This window comes from Procambarus clarkii, chromosome 56, assembly GCF_040958095.1.
Source record: "Procambarus clarkii isolate CNS0578487 chromosome 56, FALCON_Pclarkii_2.0, whole genome shotgun sequence".
Taxonomy (NCBI): domain Eukaryota; kingdom Metazoa; phylum Arthropoda; class Malacostraca; order Decapoda; family Cambaridae; genus Procambarus; species Procambarus clarkii.
In genome coordinates, this window is record NC_091205.1 from 23,039,850 (window position 1) to 23,066,537 (window position 26,688).

A 26,688-nucleotide genomic window follows, 5' to 3' on the forward strand; every position below is an offset into this window, starting at 1 on the left:
GCTGGATGTGAAGACAACGATGACCTTCCAACTGCTAAACACGATCCAAACTTGTTAATATATACTATGATATATAATCAGAGGCCAGTACAGGAAACAAAATGTTATGTTTTGATTCAGAATAATGCTTAAGTTGATGTTAGTAATCAAAGTTACTTTTGGTGAATTAACGGGAACTAAAGACGTATATAAAAGGTTATCATTATAAATGACCTCAGTAATCTAAGATCCAATATAAGATAAGATAAGTAAACCAGATCTAAGCAGAGATGTTCCAAGGTTTATTATTCGAAATAATATAATTCACCAAAGTTCCTAACTCTCTGTTCATCGTTTGGGTTTCCTTGGGAACCAACGCTGATGCATAAAGCTGAAATGCTTGAGTGATTGGGGAGTGGTGAGACCGCACTCACCACGGCCCGGGACAAAGCTCGCTTTCAGTGTCAAAATTGTATATGTCGTCAAGTTAGGATGTAATCGCTTAGGCTAGTCAGTGTTGGGTTCGGTTGTATTAAGGAAGGAAGGAATTATCAGGGTAAAAGCGCCAAGCCAATACGACTATATAGCACTGGGAAGGGGTCAGGATAAGGATTTAGGATGGGACGGGGGGAAGGAATGGTGCTCAATCACTCTGACGGTCGGGGATTGAACGTCGACCTGCATAAAGCGAGACTGTCGCTCTACCTTCCAGTTCAAGTGGTTGCGCTCGGTTGGATAAGGTTATGTTAGGTAGGTTTTAAAGTGCACCAGAGAGCCGTCTTGTACATGCTGCGACTTGTATCAGAGTAACAGGCTTCACATCAGAACAAGAACATTAGGATTCGCACAATTGTCACTGTCAAAGTGATTATAAATTACACCACACCTGTCATAGGCATCTTTCATAAAATCATAATAAAAACTACTACTGAAATTTGACATAGTACTTATCAACCACTGCAGCAACAAGCAATAATTTCCGGAATACGTCTACACCACAGGTCCAGACACCACAAGAGTTCACCCATGCTTCTCTCTGTATATATTATGTACCAGATGGGATGCCCAAGTCTCTATCTCATTCTCTCCCTTCCTCTCCTGTCTCACTATCTCTGCCCCTTCTCTCTCTCTAACCCAACTCCCTTCCTATCTCCGTCACTGCCTCTCTCCCTTTGTCTCTTCCTCCTTCCCTGTCTTTCTCAATCACTGCCTTTCTCCCTCTCTGACTCTCCGTATCCACTCTTTGCCTCTCTTCCCTCGTCTTCCCCCCTCCTACCAAACCACTGGGGCTGGACGGTAGAGCGACGGTCTCACTTCATGCAGGTCGGCGTTCAATCCCCGATCGTCCACAAAGTGGTTTGGGCACCATTCCTATCTCACCCCGTCCCATCCCAAATCCTTATTCTGATCCCTTCCAAGTGTTTTATAGTCGTTATAGCTTGGCACTTTCCCCAGAGAGCAAATTTCTCTCTCTCTCTCTCAGAACATACAACATACGCGTCCAGCAAACATACAACGATATGTTTTACTGTTGTTGCTCTGCGGCAACGTTCACAAGGTTGTGGTTAGGTTGTGAGTGATGAACAGCTGAACAGCTGGCAAATAACTGTGGAAAACCAAACCCCAATTATAGACTTCACAGGAGTCGCAATAAGACCTGATCCTATTAAATGGGGCAATGAGGTCGACCTCAACCGGCCTATGACCATCCCCGAACAACACCAAAGTCACCCTGCAAAGCTGGGTGAGGCTATCCCCAAGCGTCTGATCTCCAACTTTGAACAGACAAACATAAAACTCAATTACATTAATAGAGTGCCAATAGCCCAATCGTTGTTGTGGCATTAAAGGAAAGTAACATCAATCAATCATCAAATTATATGACTAAAAAACACAGATACATCAAACACAATCAATCCACCATGAGCACTGTTTAAGCAGTTACGGGCTCACCATAGCCCGTGCTACTTGGAACTTTGTTCCAGGTAGCGAATCTTTAACAACAACAACAAACTGTTTAAACACTGACCAAAACCAAACTCATTCCAGGAAAAAGTGAAATACAATTAGCTCTTGAAACCGCACTACAGGTTTCAAACCCCAAATTTAAAAAACTCGCCAAAACAAGTCCAAGGAAAATGAATTCCAAATTAGCCTTTAACCAAAATATTCCTGGACCGGCCATGTCAACGGAGGCTGCGCCACGTCGTCAGATACTTGGGAATGTTGACCAGACCACACACTAGAAGGTGAAGGGACGACGACGTTCCGGTCCGTCCTGGACCATTCTCAAGTCGACTTGGGAATGTGTGCAGTAAAGATATAGTTATTCCGTGTCCGACTGACCCGTACTTCAAATTAGACGCAACTAACACCAGCGTCCAAACTATGGTGGTACACTGGAATTTCCGCGAATCGATTATGGGAAGCTGAGACATTGAGCAATCGAACTCGAAAGGTTAGTTGCGTTAGTTTAATATCATACTCTTATGGTTAAGCCAAAACTACCTAACATTAGACGCTGATTAAATTGTTAGAGCGGGCTGCAGCGCACAGATCCCCGGCGACCAAATATATTTCCAAAAAGGACCACAGGAAGATTATATGCAACATAATTCAACTGGAAGCTCTGATTGCAAGAACATTCACTCTGCAATGAATACATTTTAAGTCCACTTGACGGATCATTCATACGATGCTGTCCGGGAAGGAACCATTGGAAAATACAGACAAATTAAGAGGTATTCTCAATAGACTTGAGAATGGTCCAGGACGGACCGAAACGTCGTCGTCCCTTCACCTTCTAGTGTGTGGTCTGGTCAACATACTTTAGCCACGTTATTGTGACTCATCGCCTGCAATTATGAGGTATCTTCCAGCATGAAAAAATACTACAACTTAAACCAAAAAAATCGGAACGCTCCGTTTAAACAAAGTGGGATTATAAAACACAGAACCTGAATTAGTATGTAAGAAAATTTTAGCTATTATAACCCCGAAAATTTAAGTGTTCTCCAGCAGACTACAGGCTGCAGCATTAGAGTAAAGGGTGCTTAACAGGGATTAATGTTGTAGTATAAAACTAAGGGATCTTGAGGAGGATTATTGTTACGGTATTAAGCTAAGGGGATCTCCAGGAGGATTCATGCTGCAGAATTACATTAATGGGCATTTCCTCAGAATTAATGTTGCATTATTGAGCTCTAGGACACTCCCCTAGGGATTAATATCGCAGCACTGAGCTAAGAAATGCTCCAGCAGGATTAATGTTGCAGAATCAAACTTAACTGTACGGATAATACCTTCACACATAGGACTAAAGTACAATATTACAAGGTGAAATCTCCAATGATATCGTATTGTACACCCGTATATTTATGTGTCTATATATTCGTATATAACCTAGATTGAATTAGGGTGTAGTTATTTCAAAGAGCAAAGACCGTACATAGAATTAAACCCAAGTGAGAAACCGTTGTTGAGTGGAGTGCCTCAGGGCTTTCTCCTGGGCCCACTGATGTTTACCTTACAAATAAACACTTTCAACATGGAACTGAACAGCAACAGTTGAGAATTTGCAAACGAATAGGGCGGAAATAAATTAAGAAAGAAACATAAAATCGTTACAAGACAATCTACATATGCAATTAAATCAAACCATAGATAAGTGGATGCAGTTTAGTGGTTTAAAATGTAAGCTTCTGAACTTAAGAAAGGATAGCAAGATTTAACAGATATCAGCAGGAAAATGTTGAAATTCCGAAATAAAAATGCGAAAAAGATTTAGGAGTGTATATATATATATAAATATATATTTGTATTTCTATATATAGATCAAATACTTATGTCTGCTCATCTATATATTCAAATATCAGTATATTTGGGCAGCTTTAATGAAACAGATGAATATTTGCTTAAATGTTTTTCTGTAAATCTGTATATGAATAAATCTCTAGCTGCATATCCGTCATGCGTTGTTTATATATATGTGTATATCCGTGTATTGCTACACATATACTCTGCATATATGTGCAACATAATATATGTAATTCTGAGAGAGCTACGTTTAATTTATCCCTACAGGTATCCAGTGCCAGTAATTATGTTAGCTTAACTGAATATAGGTCATTTAGCCTTTCAATTACATTAATTAAATAAATAAAACTACATTACCATCGGAAACACCCCAGGCAGAAATAAATTATATTGAAAGATATTGATATTTGAAAGATCAAGGTAAAAATGTCTTAAAACCAGATACATAATGCTTATTTTTTAAAGATTTAAACAACTATTATCTTAATTTTGTTTATATCGTAATGAACCAAAAACAATTCGTTTGTTGCAGAAACAAATAGGCAACATTATCAGGTATGGGCATTTAAAATGTGAAAGACGAAAGTTGTGAAGATGAGATCTGAAATAAGATGCTTATTTCCACATCTCTAACACCCTGTGGGGAAAAAAAGTAATGAAAAGTGTTAGATGTTAGATGGAAGAGTTTGGGATGACACTGGGAAGGATGGTGTTGATATTGAGAAGGATAAGGTTGAAATTAGGGAGGATGGGGAGGGGGAGCCGGTCGGCCGAGCGGACAGCACACTGGACTTGTGATCCTGTGGCCCCGGGTTCAATCCCGGGCGCCGACGAGAAACAATGGGCAGAGTTTCTTTCACCCTATGCTCTTACCTAGCAGTAAAATAGGTACCTGGGTGTTAGTCAGCTGTCACGGGCTGCTTCCTGCGGGTGGAGGCCTGGTCGAGGACTGGGCCGCGGTGGCACTAAAGCCCCGAAATCATCTCAAGATAACCTCAAGATATATAACTTGGCTATATATACGACTATATAACTTGGAAGACGTTAGGATAAGGATTTGGGATGGGACGATAAGGATTTGGGATGGGACGGGGGGAAGGAATGCCCAACCACTCGGACGGTCGGGGATTGAACGCCGACCCGCATGAAGCGGGACCGTCGCTCTACCGTCCAACCCAAGTGGAGAAGTTTCAGTGACAACTGATAAGTGAATGTCTGAAAAAAAAGAGCTTACGATGTTTGTTCGATGGGTGATTCCTTTCATAAAGAAGGATGTCTTATCACACACAGAGATCACACTAACGTGATGCATCAAATGAACAAATCCACAAGGGCCGTGACGAGGATTCGAAGCTCAGTCGATTAAGGCAGTGTCTGGGATGCTCCCGGACGCAGGTTCGAATCCTCGTCACGGACCTTGTGGATTTGTTCAAAGGATGTCTTATGTTTGGGAACAATTTCTTAAGTGAAGGTGTGTGGAATACATCACTCAACAGAAGCATTTTCTTCAGACATATAACTCTTAAAAAAAGGTGAGCATTTTAACCGTGCTCAAAACGTCTAAATGTCCCTGTAAACTAGATCAGTGACTGACTTATCTTGCCATCAGTCTGTTTTTCGGTCTTCACAATCGACTTGAGAATGGTCCAGGACGGACCGAAACCTCGTCGTCCCTTCACTTTCTAGTGTGTGGTTTGGTCAACCTGTCTGTCTGTCTGTCTCCTCTCAATTTCTATCTCTGCCGCTCTGTAAAGCACTGAGGCAAACGGGCCGTACACGGTGCAGGCCGTGATGATAGCGTCTATCCGGCGTCACACCGCATCAAACCCGCCCACCCGACCTCAACCGGATACCTTCACTGCCTTAGGCACTCACACGTTCCTTCCCCTTAGTGAACACACACACACACACACACACACACACACACACACACACACACACACACACACACACACACACACACACACACACACACACACACACACGGATGGATTTCCTGTCCTCGTTTATTCCAACTTTGCTAAAACAAATGAGCGTCGCCGCGGATATCTACGAGTTTGAGGTGATGGCGTTCGAGAGGATGTTTATATCGAGGCTTCGAGTGGTTGATTGAAGGTTATATCACTTCCGGCCTCGAGGCTGTCTCATTATTTGGTGTAAGATGCAGAAAATGGGAAGCGGTGATGGGGTTGGGATGGTGGGAGGGAGTTAATGGAAAAGATGACATGGGGGAGAGAGTAGAAGGAAGAGGGATGAGGTTATGAACACGGAAAAGATGGCAAGAGGCTGCGTGATAAAGGGGGGGGGGGAAATAAAGGTAGAAAAATTAGAGATAATGAGGGTAAAAAAAAAAAGGTTGAGTGCATGGAAAAAACAAAATAAAGAAGAGTGATAGAGGGAATGAAAGCAGCGAAACAAGGAATGTAGAGAAAGAAGAAGTGTGATAACGAGGGGAAGGACAAGGAGAAGTTGGAGGAGTATAAGATACAGCACAGTAAGCGAAGGAGCGCTGTAATGAGCAAAGGAAGTTATTGACTATTAGAAGACACAGCTGCAAGAAGGGAGTATGTGGGAGAGAAGAAATATGTGGGAAGGTGGAGGTATGTAGAACCAAGTGATGACGTACGTGGGAAGGATGAAAGGGAGGAAAATGGTATATGGGAGAGATGAATTGTGAGGGAAGGAGGAGCAGGAGGAGGAGAGAGAGAGAGAGAGAGAGAGAGAGAGAGAGAGAGGGAGAGAGAGAGAGAGAGAGAGAGAGAGAGAGAGAGAGAGAGAGAGAGAGAGATATATATATATATATATATATATATATATATATATATATATATATATATATATATATATATATATATATATATATATATATATATTTATATATATATATATATATATATATATATATATATATATATATATATATATATATATATATATATATATATATATATATATATATATTAGGAAACAACAGTGGAAAGACAACGTGGAAATAATTACCACCATTTTGTATCTAAGAACAGTAGCTAAAGGAAAAGGACTCGACATAACCCTAAACTGGGGCCCAACCCATGTTGGAATCCCAGTAAATGAGAAAGCCGATGAAACTGCTAAATTGGCAACTCGTCATCCAGTAATCCACTAAACAATCCTAATCAGCCTAAATTACATAAAAAAAACACCACCAAAAAACTATCACAGCTCAACAAAGCCCATCTACACCAGAGAGCAGTAGAAGGTTCGCCCTCTGCAATACTGTATCTTCAGGACACCAAGTTAGACAGGCTAAATATCCCGAATGGAATCCACAGAGAAATAGCAATTCGTTATATAGACTACGTCTAGGGGTTACAGATGCAACTGGGAAATTGGTGAACCCAGACAGAGTGAATGCATCTTCTGCTACACAATCACAGAAAAGCCACTACTTCACTATCCCCTGGAATGTGAAGCAACCAACGACAATAGGAGAGCTTTAAGAGTCCCTGAATCTTGCAGTAACCATCCTGAAGCCATCAACACTGCCACTCTTCTGGTCAAAAAAATATCCAGCAGTTGGACACCCTCATAAATACTGTCAAGCAGTAGTATCCTCCGAAGCGATGGACGCCACATATTAAGGACTGATGATTTCAATACCACCTCAGCACACAGTATATATTCACTCCCAAAAATCTACCACCTATGGGCTATTCATGCCCATGCAACCTTTTGGGTGGCCTAATCTTCATCAATCAACCAACACTATAAAAAGACAAATGCAACATAAAAGTCCTGGGAGTAATCATGTTGGCAAACCTTACTTGTACAGAACACAGTGAAGTAGCCGTCACAACTGCAAGAACAATGACAGGCTGGATAACAACCTTTCAAACAAGAGATGACTGACCAATGGTGGTACTTTTTAAGATATTAACACAATCCTGGGTGGAATATTTTTGCTAACAGCCTCATTTAAAAGCTGAAATTGGTGACCTTGAGAGCGTTGATAGAGCTTTACTTTTACTTGTGGGGCAGAGTGGGACAGGGTGAAGCAGGGTGGGAACATGGTGGGCAGACTGGGATAGGGTCAAGCAGGGTGGAACAAAGTAGAGGAAGGTGAGGCAGGGTGGAGGGAGAGTGTTGTAGAGTGGGACGGGGTTCTTTAGCATGCTACAGGTGGTACAGGTAGGCTGTAGTAGGAGCTAGATATATGAGATTCGCACACATGGAGTAGAACGCAGAGGTTATACAGACACACAGGATACATAACCACGCAAGGTATACAGACAAAGAGTAGATTTAAACAGATACAGAGACCATACAGACATAAAATAAAGGCCAGGCCTACAAAGTTTCGAAGGCAGTAAAAAAGTTTAATCTAAAACCCACACACAGATTTACACAATTGAAATGTTATACCAACCATGCTACACTTAATACAGACACAGGCTACACATAGACAATGTACTGAGCCACACGACACCCAAACTCAAACCACACAAAGAGTTCAGAGAGTCAACAGGTGAGAGTTCACTCATAAAAACAGTTCCTGGAGAAGAGTAAAGATTTGTTTTAGGACTTACTTGAAGTTACGGTTTGAAGTGTAGGCGAGGAGTCACAATAACGTGGCTGAAGTATGTTGACCAGACCACACACTAGAAGGTGAAGGGACGACGACGTTTCGGTCCGTCCTGGACCATTCTCAAGTCGATTGTGTTTGAAGTGTTTTACATTCGAAAATCTCGGTTCCCATCCTGTCTTCAGTGCTTTACAGCCCTTCTTCGCCAGCCAGTACAGCACTCCTCCCTCCCTTCCTGTGAGTCGTCTTGAACGCCTCATTATTCCGAATTCTATAAATTCATTTAACGCCGAGCATTCTGCTGCTTCAGGTCTTGATCTGTCTTGTGATAACAGCGTCTTACGTAAGGGTAGGCGGTCACTACTCTTTTCTGCAGGCACGACACTGCATCTACCAGGCACGACACTGCATCTACTAGGCATCACATTGCATCTACCAGGCACCACACTGCATCTACCAGGCACCACAATGCATCTACCAGGCACGACACTCCATCTACCAGGCACCACACTGCATCATGCAGACACCAGTAAACCTTCATGCAAGCACCTGACAGCATCTCTTCCAATCTGCTCTGATCTTAAGCAGGTATATGCCATTGGTCCAGTCACTTTTCCTCCCTGTTTTAGTCAAAACTATTTTTACACAAATTTCCCCTTTATCCATAGCACACCCAAGTGTATATAAACTGATCTAACACTTCTTCATTTACGCGTGGAATTAGCGTAATCTCATTTACGCTAATTCCATGCACAGGTTTTTTCCTCCACGACCGTAACACGACTTTCGTCCACGCCTCTTTGTTGCTCGTTGTCCTGTGAGAGCAAGGGAGCCTTATCTGATTATCTCGTGCACAAGTATTCCGCATGCTGGGCATCGCTAACGACAAGAGATGCTGGTGGATAAAGGCAGTAAACAATTGTTCACCTATGCCACGTCACTCCTTCTCTAGGTGGCAGGCAGCCTGGTGACCCATGGCCACGTTCTCAGCGATATTCCCGACCAATACTTCCTTGCTGAGATTCCGGCTCGTCGCCGCCGCCTGCCACCGACCTGCTCCACTTTTCCACCCCGACCACTGGATGGCCAGATATTTTGGGTTAATTTTTTGTGTAGACTCTTGTCCTTATTTTTGTAGTTGCCTTTATTGAGTGTTTGTGCTCACGCATGTGTGCCATATATATGTGCATGTGGATTGGTTATGATACGCATAATTCAGCCAATCCTCCACTAATTATAGCATCTGCTCGGTCAAACGTACAGCAATGGAGTGTTGGACCCCAAACAATTCACGTTTGAAATACTGAATTAGCCCAAATGGAACAGTATATATAAATAGAAAAGTAACTAAAGAACCTAACCTGTCCAAGGCGGATATAAGCAATCCTAGTTTAGGACTGCAATTTAAATAAGCAATCCTAGTTAGTTTGAAAAAGCTGGATTTTTTGGCTTTCATCATGCCTCTACAGAACTAATGGTACAAAACGTGAACATAGATCCTGCAAGTCTCCCAAAATCCTCCCCAAACACACACACCCTCTCGTAAACCCCACAACACACACACACACACACACACACACACACACACACACACACACACACACACACACACACACAAATGGGGCCTGGTAGCCTGGTGGATAGCGCGCAGAACTCGTAATTCTTTGGCGCGGGTTCGATTCCCGCACTAGGCAGAAACAAATGGGCAAAGTTTCTTTCACCCTGAATGCCCCTGTTACCTAGCAGTAAATAGGTACCTGGGAGTTAGTCAGCTGTCACAGGCTGCTTCCTGGGGATGTGTGTATGTGTGGTGTGGAAAAAAAAGTAGTTAGTAAACAGTTGATTGACATTTGAGAGGCGGGCCTAAAGAGCAAAGCTCAACCCCCGCAAACACAACTAGGTGAATAAACACCTTCCCGGTCTCGCCACATCACTGTAAGCATTAACACTACACACATCCTTCATCCCTACAACAATCTACACAACGTCTCCCTCTCTCTCGTGCGCCAGACAACGTAACTTCACGCCACTGTGGCAGCGACCCGGCGACAGCCCCGGAGATGCTCCCACTTGCAAATTCGTACTGAGAGGGATTAGTGTCAGCTTCCAAATCAGCAAAATACGAGGGTGAAAAATTTCCCCCCCGCCCACTGGAGAGCGCTGATATCGGAGGAAAGATGTGGAAATCCTGTGGTTGATGCGTTGGAGGCGAGAGGTCTTAAGACTGAGGTACAATCAGCAGGAATAGCAGTTCCAAGTAGCAACAACTGTTAGAGGCAGCATAACCACAAAGTAGCAGCAGCAGATCAAGCAGCATGGACGGAATCAGCAGCATCAATGGTAATATTAAGCATCAATAGCAACAGTATCCACAACAGCAAAAAACAGCAGTGGCAGCAGCAATGGCTTTTTTGACACACTGTACTCCACTTCATATAATCTAGGGGTAGCTGCACAAATGCAGATGTACCTCATGTATTAATAAAAATAAAATCCTCTCATGCGGCTGATGAAGACCAGTTCTGGAAGGTTCTTGATTCACTTTCCGAATTTCCTTCCTCGTATCAAGACAAACCAATATTAATGTTTACTGCATACACGTTATTTGAACAACAGGGAAGGAAAATTCTTTTCGTGGTAGTGTGGTGAAAATACTGGGTATTGGTCCATTAAAAAATGTTAATGCCCACAGACGTCTAGTGCGCTTTTCCAGCAATTATTGATGGTGTTTTAATTCATGGAATGAGGCACAGTGACTAATCCAAGAGAGTGCTGGTCACACCACAACATACGGACTACCTGTTTAATTAATGTGGAAGGAATTATTTTTGAATTATATGATGACAGTGAATGAGCGATATGTATCAAACTACTGATATTATTGCCGTAATACGAACGCAGAGTAAATTCCAAGATGTTTAAGTGCAGAGCGAAAATAATGTTTGCAACAGAAAGCGATGAAGGTGTAATATCATAAAGTAATTATAGAATACAAGGAGCACTCGACGTTGTCTCCGGTCTGTCTGTCTGTCTGTCTGTCACCCCTCTCTACCTATATCTCCTTATCTAGCTATCTCTTCGTCCCCCCCCCCCTCCTGCATCCTCCCTAAATGTATAGAAATATAGCGTGCACTGTCATAAATGAATTATACCTTACATGAAGGTACAAGATCATTAAATAATTCAACATAACAGCTTGAGTCAGTTCACTAAGACATGTTGGATCTTGGAAGCATGTCAATGGTGTATGAGAACGTCTACGTTTACTGTTGTATATATATATATATATATATATATATATATATATATATATATATATATATATATATATATATATATATATATATATATATATATATATATGACAATGTCAGACCACGGAGGAAAAATGAAACAGGAATTTCCTTAAGTACTTTCGTATATTAAATACATCTTCAGAAGGACCTTCTGAAGATGTATTTAATATACGAAAGTACTTAAGGAAATTCCTGTTTCATTTTTCCTCCGTGGTCTGACATTGTCACATTCTTAATCACGTGTTTATTTTCGTGATATACACACACACACACACACACACACACACACACACACACATATATATATATATATATATATATATATATATATATATATATATATATATATATATATATATATATATATATATATATATACATATATATATACATATATATATATATATATATATATATATATGTATATTGGTGTATACTGGCAGCAGGTTTTCTTTCAAACATGTTCCATTGAATATGACCGCATATTCTGTATTTATTATTTTCTGGTTTAGGGCTTCTATCCCTCTAACTATTTTCTTAGCATCAGAGCTTAATTGAAATAGGAGTTCTCCAAAACTCATTTTCGTACTTTTAAGGTGAAGAAAAGAAGTGATTTACTATAGAGTGTATTACACTTATTTGTATAATTTGCACAACGTTTCGAACCTCCATGGTTCATTCTCAAGTGAACAGATCTTACAATACTAGTTGATTTTATACCCGCACTGGGTCAGGTGATAATACAATAAAGGTGAAAACATGGGGGGATACATATGTTCTCATCTTGTCCTTACCATGAGAGTAAGGACAAGACAAGAACATATCGATGCCAACACAGAAGACAATGTCCAACATAATAGGCCAATTACACTGGATTAATCTTTGTGTTTAGATAGGAGCTGCCTCGTATGGGCCAATAAGCCTTCTGCAGTTACCCCTATGTTTCACCTCACATTTATCCCTTATGTATCCCCACATGTTTTCACCTTCATTGTATTATCACCTGACCCAGTGCGGGTATAAAATCAACTAGTATTGTAAGATCTGTTCACTTGAGAATGAACCATGGAGGTTCGAAACGTTGTGCAAATTATACAAATAAGTGTAATACACTCTATAGTAAATCACTTCTTTTCTTCACCTTAAAAGTACGAAAATGAGTTTTGGAGAACTCCTATTTCAATTAAGCCCTGATGCTAAGAAAATAGTTAAGAGGGATAGAAGCCCTAAACCAGAAAATAATAAATACAGAATATGCGGTCATATTCAATGAAACATGTTTGAAAGAAAACCTGCTGCCAATATACACCAATATATATATATATATATATATATATATATATATATATATATATATATATATATATATATATATATATATATATATATATATATATATATATATGCGAACAAGCCTGAATGGTCCCCAGGACAATATGCAACTGAAAACTCACACCCCAGAAGTGACTCGAACCCATACTCCAGTTGCGTTACTCCTGGGACTATGGGTTCGAGTCACTTCTGGGGTGTGAGTTTTCAGTTATATATATATATATATATATATATATATATATATATATATATATATATATATATATATATATATATATATATATATATTATTAAATATGACCGAAAAAGTAAGATTAATAATTCTAACACGAATTTTCTCAATCTTTCGTACATTACGCTTCACTGTTGGAGGTAAATCAAAAATCACTTCTCCAAAATTCATTTTTATTTCTAGTCTGACGCGACACGGGCGCGTTTCGTAAAACTTATTACATTTTCAAAGACTTCACAAATACACAACTGATTAGAACGTATCTCTGATTTTATATCTACATTTGAGTGAGGTGGGAAGGGTGATGTGGCATTAACACAAGACAGAACAGGAGGGGATATTAATAGGGTATTAAAAGTATCAACACAAGACAGAACAGAAACAATGGGTATTGAATAGAAGTGTTTGTAGAAAGCCTATTGGTCCATATTTCTTGATGCTTCTATATTGGAGCGGAGTCACCTCAAGACTCCGCTCCAATATAGAAGCATCAAGAAATATGGACCAATAGGCTTTCTACAAACACTTCTATTCAATACCCATTGTTTCTGTTCTGTCTTGTGTTGATACTTTTAATACCCTATTAATATCCCCTCCTGTTCTGTCTTGTGTTAATGCCACATCACCCTTCCCACCTCACTCAAATGTAGATATAAAATCAGAGATACGTTCTAATCAGTTGTGTATTTGTGAAGTCTTTGAAAATGTAATAAGTTTTACGAAACGCGCCCGTGTCGCGTCAGACTAGAAATAAAAATGAATTTTGGAGAAGTGATTTTTGATTTACCTCCAACAGTGAAGCGTAATGTACGAAAGATTGAGAAAATTCGTGTTAGAATTATTAATCTTACTTTTTCGGTCATATTTAATAATATATGTCTACAGGAAAGACTGCTACCAAAATATACTAATATATATATATATATATATATATATATATATATATATATATATATATATATATATATATATATATATATATATAAATTATTGTTGTATCTTGATGGACAATCTTAAGTATCTTTCCTTATCTCCTGAGACGTCACCAAGTGCTGTCAGGCCATCATGAGAGAGGTGATGTTGGACAACTGTACATGTTTACCCTGGGTGAAGTCTGTCTGTGGCAATACTTCATGTTAAGCCCACAACATCACCTTCTCTCTCATTAGAATGATACTAAGAGAACCGGTTGGATACGAGCGTAACACTATTAATATTTATTATATGCATGGTAATCAAATTCAAAATAATTAAAGATAAATGCATTCGGCACTAATTAAACATTTTATTATACTACGGGTCCATGTTATACGGCCGACAATTAGTGAATTATTTAATTATCAGACGACGGTGCTGGGCCATCATAATAATACTATACATCAAAATCCGGCAGGTTCACAAAATATTATAGTGCAAAAAGGAGAAAAAATGTCCAGATTTCCTTTCACGATTTTTTCCCCCAAGCCGGGTCTAAATTAGTTTCTTAATGTCGTACAACATTTTAGTTAAGGAAAGCCCAGAATAATGCATTATCGAAATAAAAACAATAACTCCTTGGTCCTGCATCATGTATAACTCCTTGGTCCTGCATCATGTATAACTCCTTGGTCCTGCATCATGTATAACTCCTGGTTCCTTTATCATGTATAACTCCTTGGTCCTGCATCATGTATAACTCCTTGGTCCTGCATCATGCATAACGCCTTGTTCCTTCATCATGTATAACTCCTTGGTCCTATGCTATGAATAACTCACTGGCCTGTGCCATGTATGTTCTCTACCCGCCAGAATGTCTATCAAATCTTGTGTTATAGCAGCTTCCATTATCTCCTCAGTGGCACTGTAAACATTTTCTCCGAGGGGCATAAATCGTCACAATTTATTACTTTGCCTTCCCCAAATTAATGGTTTCTCCACACGGGAATGAGCACGGAAATTAGATTATATTTTATCCTGTGGGTCAGGTCTCTCTGGGTACGGTAATGGAGGGAAATATTTAAAACAAATCTAATTGCGAATGATTCAGACGCTAAACGGTTCCTTTGCTTCTCCTCGCCTAATATGGGTCTAGCTATTTGAACTGGTCGGTACAGAGATGACGACTCGATTTTTGCTGGACTGGCGTTCGATCCCTCGATAGTCCTTGTGGTTGGGACCCGTTCCTTCACTCTGTTCCCTATTCCGGCTCCTATCCTGTCCTCATATCTCTTCCATGTGGAACTGTCATATTGGCTTAGCGTTTTCGCCTTGTAATTTTTTTCCTTCACTAAATATGCGGCGGCCAGTTTCCTGGAATACGGTACACAGAATATAACAAATAAATTATATTGCAACAAATCCCGTAAGTTGTGACAGGACATTTACTCACGAAAGATTGGTCAATTTCAAAGCCATTTTAACCACCAACTTCATGACGTAAGTTAAATCAGCCATAAAATAACTTCCTAATAAAACACCCAGCAGGTAACATTGAGACTCTGACGAAGCGCATAATTCTCGGCCATTCGCCGGGCGATGCAGTGCTTAGCGAACAGATATTTAATTCCTTGTCAGTCCCTGGAACTGGCTAATCGGTTCTTTAGCTCAATGGAGAAACCGGGTGAGTGTAGTTGAAGACTGGCTCACGGAGCTGGCCACAGACCTCAAGGCTTGGCCAACCGTCTGAGACACGAACCTCAGACCTCAAGGCTTGGCCAACCGTCTGAGACACGAACCTCAGACCTCAAGGCTTGGCCAATCGTCTGAGACACGAACCTCACCTCACACACCCTCTAAGAATTATGTTTATTTGATTTGTTTTCATATTTATTTATTTATATGTACAAGAGTTATAAAGAGGATTAAGGCAGGTCTTTAATCCTAATGTTTCCCCGGAATACGACTCGCCAAATCGTTTAACAACCAGGTACCCATTCACTGCTGGGTGAACAGAGGCTCCAGTTCAGGATTGGCGCCCTGTCAATCCCCTCCGACCAGGATACGCACCCAGGCTAAAGCGCTGGCGATGCGCCGAGCGAGTGTTTTACCACTGGGGACTGAATTAACTTACAAGGAGGTGAAAATGCAGGGCTGCGGGGGGTATTGTTCGACCCTGTAAACATATCTAGGTGACACACACACACACACACACACACTTGACGGTTGAGAGGCGGGACCAAAGAGCCAGAGCTCAACCCCCGAAAACACAACTAGGTGAGTACAACTAGGTGAGTACACACACACACACCAGGAATCTGGACACCAGTTGATTGATAGAGAGGCGGGACCAAAGAGCCAGAGCTAAACCCCCGCAAACACAACTAGGTGAGTACACCACCCACATCTTTAAGTTATTCGAAGTTCACTGCAAAAAAAAAGAGAATATCCTAACGTTGTTCCAAATTAGTTCCAATGTTCTCTTGTTGATGATGCTGGGGATTGAATACATTCCTCCCCTTCCCAGCCCTGGTCAATTACTGCCATGATATCCATCCCTCATGCATCTCGACGTACTTCATTTTGTGGGTGCTTACTGAGATCGCCTCCAATATCTCTTCTTGAAGCCGGACCCATTTGTTCTCATCTCTCGCACTAAAGATTTATATCCAGACATGCCGCCTCCAGCTCACCTGGTCTCCAGCACCCTCCCATGTCCTCTAGTTCAACCGTTTCTCATTTTATTGTCTCTGTCCACTCAATCAATTCTCCACCATATCTTCTGCAATATTATTTATCATCTGGGATTTGTTCCTCCAATATGGTGAGGGGGAGCCAGTCTTGACGCACACTTTTATACTTTCTCTAGTGAGTTTTAAGGGTTTAAGACGGGGCTGCATATTTAGGTATTGGTCTTACATAGGTTGTATGTAATGTTCTGATGGTTTCTTTATCTAGGTATATAAAAATTACATGAAATTTGCCTGGTGTGAGTATGCTGCAGAGGTTATTATGTTAATGTGTTCCTCGAGAGCCAGTTTTGGTGTTATATTTACTCCCAGAGGTTTTTCTCTCTCTCTCTTTGTTGCCTTCAGCTGCTTGCCTTTTTGCCTGGATTAACCCAGCGGGATTTTTTTGTTTTTCCTTCGCTCCTCTCTATTGGCGAGCATGCTTGTGTGTGTGTTTGTGTGTGTGTGTGTGTGTATGTGTGTGTGTGTGTGTGTGTGTGTGTGTGTGTGTGTGTGTGTGTGTGTGTGTGTGTGTGTGTGTGTGTGTGTGTGTGTGTGTGTGTGTGTGTGTGTGGGCGAACGTGCACGTATATATGCATTTAAATGCATACTATATACACACTGAAATTTTCCCAGCCCCCCCAAAAAGAAAGTTTGCAACCAAAGAACTGAATATTTGTCTTCCCTGGAGACTTTGAGGAGCTTTGAGTACGTCTTGAGAGAGCTACAGAAGCCCGCCACTTACTGCTCTTGTTTCCTACCCAGATTGAAAGGTTATGCTATTTCCTTCATAAGTATATATATATATATATATATATATATATATATATATATATATATATATATATATATATATATATGTATATATATATATATATATATATATATATATATATATATATATATATATATATATATATATATATATATATATATGTATATGTGAGTATGTATGTATGTATATATATATATATATATATATATATATATATATATATATATATATATATATATATATATATATATATATATATATATATATATATACATACATACATACTCACATATACAAGTCTGCTTTGATTTCTGCTATCAATTTCTTAGTTAAACACTCGTATACTTTTATGAGATACCTAAACATTGATTTTTAACTCAAGCCACGTTTCTATTCATAACTTAGAGCAAAGTGCCCCGTTCTTCGTCCGCACGCTACATGATAACAAAAAATATATATATATATATCTTTTTCCTGCTCTTTTTCAATTATGTTAATCAGATATTCAAAGTTACCTCCTGCCGGGATAAAGGTTGCAAATAATGTTTTTATCACCTAAAAGCTTCCGTAAGTTATTTTCCTTGAAGATGAAAGGGTTTACCCCCAAGGAAGAGTCTTAAAGATGGCCAGGTTGTGTTCTCAGAGAGACGTGGAAGCAGGGAAGCAGAACAGGTAGAGGGGAGATGATCACTAGATTTTATAAGGCGTCGTAGGGAGCAAAGGGACGAGAAGGGGAAGAGGAGAGGAGAGAAGAAGAAGAGAGAAGAAGAAGAGAGAGAAGGAGCGAAGAGGTAAGGGTAGGGAAGGAAAGGGGAAAGGGGAGGGTAATGGGAAGGAGATTAAAATTAGATGTGGAGAGGGCAGAGCAAGGTGACGAGGGGAAGGCAATGTCAGGTGGCAGGAGAACGGTGTTGAAAATTGGATTTGGAGATGGTGTAAGGGGAGGAGAAGAGGGAGTTGAAGATAGGGTGAAGAGACGGTTAAGACGGGGGATACGGGCGGATTAAGACGGGGATAATAGCGGATATGAGAGGATTAAGATGGAGATATGAATGGATTCAAACAGGGATAAGAGAGGATTAATACGAGGATAAGAGTGTTAAGACGGATATAAGAGAGGGTTAAGACGGAGATAAAACTGGGTTAAGATGGGAATAAAAGAAGATTAAGACGGGGGATAAGACAGGGCTAAGACGGGGATAAGACAGGGTTAAGAGCGGGTTAACATAGGATAAGAATAATAAGATGAGATGAAGAAAAGGAGGATTAAATATACGAATAAAATTTAATTGTCAAGATGATAATAATAAGAGCAAATGAAGAAAGGAAGAAGTGGTAAGGTAATAGTTAGGTCAAGAAGAGGAGGAGACGAGAGGCGAGACCCCAGAGGTGACGGCAGCGGTGCGCCAGGCGAGAGACCAGAACATAACAGAGAAGCAAAAAAAGAGAAGAAATAAATAGGCAAGATAATAAAAGAAGAATGGGAACGAAGATATTAATGAAAAACTGGAGTGTAAGAAGCCACCTTGGGACAGAGGGAAAGTGAAATACACATACTCGTGAACAACAGGTAAACTTGATCAGAATGACAAATATACATTGATTGATTGATGAAGATTAAGCCACCCAAAAGGTGGCACGGGCATGAATAGCCCGTAAGTGATGGCCCTTTTGAGCCATTACCAGTATCAAGAGCTGATACTGGAGATCTGTGGAGGTGCGACTGCACCCTGCGTGACGGGAGATGTCTCCCGTGACAAATATACAGAGATAGATGCAAATATATACACAGGCATGATACTACACTCTATCATAACAATACTTTCCTCCTTTGTGATCCTGTTCACCCACACTTAACACGAGGGATTGCATTGCAATATTTACTTTAAGATGTAATTTATACAATAAGAGAGAATGTCTATTTGTCCAAAGTTGGAGACCAGACGCTTGGAGCTAACCTCACCCAACTTTTTAGGGGAGAATGGTCTGAGGTACGGTATGGATATAGACTGGTTGGGGTCGGCCCAAATCCAATTTTGTCAGAAATATTAGCATTTGTAGAGACCCCCCATGTGATTTTCATGTAGTCAAGTGTGAAATATTTTTTGTATTTCCCATAGAGTTTTTAGTGATCATAATATGTTTTCTGAGACCCATAAAGTTGTTTCAGTAATTCTGAAGGTAATGTTAAGTTTTATCTTGGATTTACACTATTTTAGGCAAACAGTTGAGTTCTGACGTCAAATCCGTTGTTGATACTCTACCTGTCACATGATGCAGTGTAGTCAATGGGAAGATACCTATGATATAATGAGTGAGTGTACCCATGATTGGTTCGGTTGTGTGGCTCTCGACCTCTAAGATCTTTGCTCATTTTAATCTTCGTCTATTTGAAGCTCCATTGGCAGGGCTGAGCCAAAGTTCTGAGCAGGGATGACATTAACTGCGGCAAAGACATCAGAGAACCGACTCTTATGCAGAACTGGTTGACGATAAAACGATTTTGATGCAAGACTTGAGAGGTGGTGGAAGGTGTGCTGAACTACGCGAGAAGTACTGCCGACGGGCTCACCATAGCCCGTGCTACTTGGAACTTTTTGTTCCAGGTAGCGAATCTTAAAAACAACAAAAGTACTGCCTGTCTGACAGTGAGTGGTTCACACAAAACACTGTAGACAACGTGTTTTATGGTCGTTCTGGCATTCAGTAACGCTGGGTATCGAACCGTGTTAGTAATAAGGCAACATTAGTTATTATTATTAGTTTATATGCTCATTAGTTAATAAGCAACATGCCTTAAGAGCTACTGCAAAGAAGGGGAGACCAATTCATCCATCGTCCCTCACCCCCACCCCCGAGTGTCCCCAGATAACCCACAGGGAAAGTTTTTGACCGACACCGCTGATATCAGCAAAATGGCGCCAACCAGATATTTTTTTATCTTCTCTCGGAATGACTTTTCAGCCCCCTTCATAATTCCTTCCTCTTCACGAAGTGAAATTTAGTCGAATTTCCAGCTCCCCCTCGCTCACTGATGATGGTTCATTTCAGGAAAAAAATACAATCATGTAGATTTTAAGCAAAGCATAACATACGTTTTCCAGCCCTTGTTATTACTGCATCCTTCCTCTCTTACAATTATCGCATCTCTCTGTCTCTGTCTGTCTCTGTCTGTCTCTGTCTGTCTGTCTCTCTCTCTCTCTCTCTCTCTCTCCCACATACACGTCTACGACCAGACAATTTCCCAGTCGGTGCTTTGGACATTCATCCCCCCATAACAGCACTCATCCCCAGCTGGCTTCCGGACCCTCGCTCATCTGCCTTGTCATCGTCCGTCGAACTCTGATTAACACCGTGGCGGGTTCACCTTGAAACACCTCTATCATCATCTTACTTAACTCATGTTTCTAGATACATCGAAGAAATAACCTATTATATAAAGCATGTACAATATCGTCAGCGAAAAATCTATTACAAGAGACATGCATTTCACGGAGTAGTCTGACAAAGTGACTTTGTGCTCTGATTGACGCCTATTCGTGCAGAATTGATTACATACATGTGTACATGTACGCACACGAAAACTACCCAGACACACACACACACACATATACGCACAGAACACACACATGCACATACGCATAAATTTGCGTATCAAGATACAGATAAAGCAAGGCTTGGTGCTCCTTTAAGCGGCGGGGAGTAACTTGACCTATTCTCCCCACCCTCCTCACTGATCCATACACATAACTCTATTGTCATTTCCTTGACCAGTTTATCATATAAATTTTCAGCTTGTTCTTATTTGTATTCGCCAGCTTTATTTTTTCCGAAAATTCCACGCAGTCAGAACAAATATATGTGTCTGTATGTGTGTGTGTGTGTGTCTCTCTCTCTCTCTCTCTCTCTCTCTCTCTCTCTCTCTCTCTCTCTCTCTCTCTCTCTCTCTCTCTCTCGCTCTCTCTCTCTCTCTCTCGCTCTCTCTCTCTCTCTCTCTCTCTCTCTCTCTCTCTCTCTCTCTCTCTCTCTCTCTCTCTCTCTCTCTCTCTCTCTCTCTCTCTCTCTCTCGCTCTCTCTCTCGCTCTCTCTCTCTCTCTCTCTCTCTCTCTCTCTCGCTCTCTCTCTCTCTCTCTCTCTCTCTCTCTCTCTCTCTCTCTCTCTCTCTCTCTCTCTCTCTCTCTCTCTCGCTCTCTCTCGCTCTCTCTCTCGCTCTCTCTCTCTCTCTCTCTCTCTCTCTCTCTCTCTCTCTCTCTCTCTCTCTCTCTCTCGCTCTCTCTCTCGCTCTCTCTCTCTCTCTCTCTCTCTCTCTCTCTCTCTCTCTCTCTCTCTCTCTCTCTCTCGCTCTCTCTCTCTCTCTCTCTCTCTCTCTCTCTCTCTCTCTCTCTCTCTCTCTCTCTCTCTCTCTCTCTCTCGCTCTCGCTCTCTCTCTCTTTCTCTCTCTGTCGCTCTCTCTCTCTCTCTCTCTCTCTCTCTCTCTCTCTCTCTCTCTCTCTCTCTCTCTCTCTCTCTCTCTCTCTCTCTCTCTCTCTCTCTCTCTCCTCAAACAAACACAATAATCAAAGCATGTCCTGCAGTAATGTAGCCTTTCACAACAAACAACCATTTCTGATAATTTACCTTTTGGAAATTCAATTTATAGGGCATTTGTTCCACGGGCAACTGAATATTTCAGCATAATTGTTATTGCTCAGATGAGCGCGCCGGAAACACACGCAGCCTCGCCCACCACTGCACACGCCACTATGCTGACTGATGTTCGCTCTCGGTTTTTTACCTGCCACAGCCGCGCACATTTTAACGACGTTACGTATAATATAACGTCTGAGTCTGTATGTTTATCTGCCTGTATGTTTGTTTAGTCTGCAATTATGTCCACTGACTAGCTATTTGTCCATTGACTGACTCTATGCCCATTGACTGGCTTTATGTTCAATGGCTAGCTGTATGTCTACTGTCTACAAATACACTGACTGAACGTTAACTGATTGTATGTTTACTAACTGTACGTTCACAAATTATAGTAAGACATTTATATTGCCTGAATTTGAAGAAGAAGATATTACCAATTATTTCTGTCAAACGTCTTAGGCAATTTTTATTTTGCGTTTTAAACCAGTTATATGCATCGCTTAACAGTTCTTGAAAAAAGGTATTTAATATTTCAGCAGCTAATATCCGTCAAATATAAGAAAAACCAATAATTAACTTTGTTCACCTTACGAGCGTCATTAATTTAAAGTTTGTTATTAATTATCTCTGTAAAATATAAAGGTTGGACCCTCTCTTTAAAACTTAGAAAATATAATTTATCTTCTCTTTAAAAAAATGTAAATAGTCGTTAATTATCCCCAGCAAAACCTTGAAATTCGCAGCGTGTATGTTATAAGTGATGTATATATGTGTGTATTAGACAACGTCACGCCAGGTGTATATATGTGTGTATTAAACAACGTCACGCCAGGTGTATATATGTGTGTATTAAACAACGTCACGCCAGGTGTATATATGTGTGTATTAGACGTCATGCCAGGTGTATATATGTGTGTATTAGACAACGTCACGCCAGGTGTATATATGTGTGTATTAGACGTCATGCCAGGTGTATATATGTGTGTATTAGACAACGTCACGCCAGGTGTATATATGTGTGTATTAGACAATATCACGCCAGATGTATATATGTGTGTATTAGCCAACGTCACGCCAGGTGTATATATGTGTGTAATAGACAACGTCACGCCAGGTGTATATATGTGTGTATTAGCAACGTCACGCCAGGTATATATATGTGTGTATTAGACAATATCATGGCAGGTGTATATATGTGTGTATTAAACAATATCACGCCAGGTGTATATATGTGTGTAATAGACAACGTCATGCCAGGTGTATGTCTGTGTGTATTAGCATCACGCCAGGTGTATGTCTGTGTGTATTAGCATCACGCCAGGTGTATGTCTGTGTATTAGACAACGTCACGCCAGATGTATATATGTGTGTATTAGACAATATCACGCCAGGTGTATATATGTGTGTATTAGACGTCATGCCAGGTGTATATATGTGTGTATTAGACAACGTCACGCCAGGTGTATATATGTGTGTATTAGACGTCATGCCAGGTGTATATATGTGTGTATTAGACGTCATGCCAGGTGTATATATGTGTGTATTAGACAATATCACGCCAGATGTATATATGTGTGTATTAGCCAACGTCACGCCAGGTGTATATATGTGTGTAATAGACAACGTCACGCCAGGTGTATATATGTGTGTATTAGCAACGTCACGCCAGGTATATATATGTGTGTATTAGACAATATCATGGCAGGTGTATATATGTGTGTATTAAACAATATCACGCCAGGTGTATATATGTGTGTAATAGACAACGTCATGCCAGGTGTATGTCTGTGTGTATTAGCATCACGCCAGGTGTATGTCTGTGTGTATTAGCATCACGCCAGGTGTATGTCTGTGTATTAGACAACGTCACGCCAGATGTATATATGTGTGTATTAGACAATATCACGCCAGGTGTATATATGTGTGTATTAGCGTCACGCCAGGTGTATATATGTGTGTATTAGACAATATCACGCCAGGTGTATATATGTGTGTATTAGACGTCACGCCAGGTGTATATATGTGTGAATTAGACAATATCACGCCAGGTGTATATATGTGTGTATTAGACGTCACGCCAGGTGTATATATGTGTGTATTAGACAATATCACGCCAGGTGTATATATGTGTGTATTAGACGTCATGCCAGGTGTATATATGTGTGTATTAGCGTCACGCCAGGTGTATATATGTGTGTATTAGACGTCATGCCAGGTGTATATATGTGTGTATTAGCGTCACGCCAGGTGTAAATATGTGTGTATTAGCGTCCCGCCAGGTATGTGTGTGTATTAGTATGTGTGTGTAATATGTGTGTATTAGACAACGTCACGAAAGGTGTAAATATGTGTGTATTAGCGTCACGCCAGGTGTATGTCTACGAGTAATAACCACCAACACACCAGGTGTATATCTGTGTGTTGGACAACAAGTCACCCTGTTGCAGCAGTAAAGGGACCCACCTGTTATGGGTATCCCACTTACACGTCCTTATGACAGCTGGGGTGAACCTCGCTACATTACGGACCCCAGGAAATTATACCATTAACGGTACACAGACGGCTCTGGGCGCTGACCCACACTCACCAGGGCGCTGACCCACATTCACCAGGGCGACGACCCACATTCACCAGGGCGACGACCCACACTCACCAGGGCGCTGACCCACATTCACCAGGGCGCTGACCCACATTCACCAGGGCGCTGACCCACATTCACCAGGGCGACGACCCACATTCACCAGGGCGACGACCCACATTCACCAGGGCGCTGACCCACATTCACCAGGGCGCTGACCCACATTCACCAGGGCGCTGACCCACACTCACCAGGGCGCTGACCCACATTCACCAGGGCGCTGACCCACATTCACCAGGGCGCTGACCCACATTCACCAGGGCGACGACCCACATTCACCAGGTCGACGACCCACATTCACCAGGGCGCTGACCCACATTCACCAGGGCGCTGACCCACATTCACCAGGGCGCTGACCCACATTCACCAGGGCGCTGATCCACATTCACCAGGACGACGACCCACATTCACCAGGGCGACGACCCACACTCACCAGGGCGACGACCCACACTCACCAGGGCGCTGACCCACACTCACCAGGGCGACGACCCACACTCACCAGGGCGCTGACCCACATTCACCAGGGCGACGACCCACACTCACCAGGGCGACGACCCACATTCACCAGGGCGACGACCCACACACCAGGGCGACGACCCACACTCACCAGGGCGCTGACCCACATTCACCAGGGCGACGACCCACATTCACCAGGGCGACGACCCACATTCACCAGGGCGACGACCCACACTCACCAGGGCGACGACCCACATTCACCAGGGCGACGACCCACACTCACCAGGGCGACGACCCACACTCACCAGGGCGACGACCCACACTCACCAGGGCGACGACCCACATTCACCAGGGCGACGACCCACACTCACCAGGGCGCTGACCCACACTCACCAGGGCGCTGACCCACATTCACCAGGGCGAATACCCACACTCACCAGGGCGACGACCCACATTCACCAGGGCGACGACCCACACTCACCAGGGCGACGACCCACATTCACCAGGGCGACGACCCACATTCACCAGGGCGCTGACCCACACTCACCAGGGCGCTGACCCACATTCACCAGGGCGACGACCCACATTCACCAGGGCGACGACCCACATTCACCAGGGCGCTGACCCACATTCACCAGGGCGACGACCCACACTCACCAGGGCGCTGACCCACATTCACCAGGGCGACGACCCACATTCACCAGGGCGACGACCCACATTCACCAGGGCGCTGACCCACATTCACCAGGGCGACGACCCACACTCACCAGGGCGACGACCCACATTCACCAGGGCGCTGACCCACATTCACCAGGGCGCTGACCCACACTCACCAGGGCGCTGACCCACACTCACCAGGGCGACGACTCACACTCACCAGGGCGCTGACCCACATTCACCAGGGCGCTGACCCACATTCACCAGGGCGCTGACCCACATTCACCAGGGCGCTGACCCACACTCACCAGGGCGACGACCCACATTCACCAGGGCGACGACCCACACTCACCAGGGCGCTGACCCACATTCACCAGGGCGCTGACCCACATTCACCAGGGCGACGACCCACATTCACCAGGGCGACGACCCACACTCACCAGGGCGACGACCCACACTCACCAGGGCGACGACCCACACTCACCAGGACGCTGACCCACACTCACCAGGGCGACGACCCACACTCATCAGGGCGCTGACCCACATTCACCAGGGCGCTGACCCACACTCACCAGGGCGACGACCCACATTCACCAGGGCGACGACCCACACTCACCAGGGCGCTGACCCACATTCACCAGGGCGCTGACCCACATTCACCAGGGTGACGACC

The 26,688-nt window shown here is 42.3% G+C and overlaps 1 protein-coding gene across 1 annotated transcript in view; it reads right to left on the reverse strand.

Moving 5' to 3' along the window:
• The window catches only part of LOC123770736 (uncharacterized), a 758,174-nt gene that overhangs the window by 642,825 nt on the left and 88,661 nt on the right, over window positions 1–26,688 (reverse strand).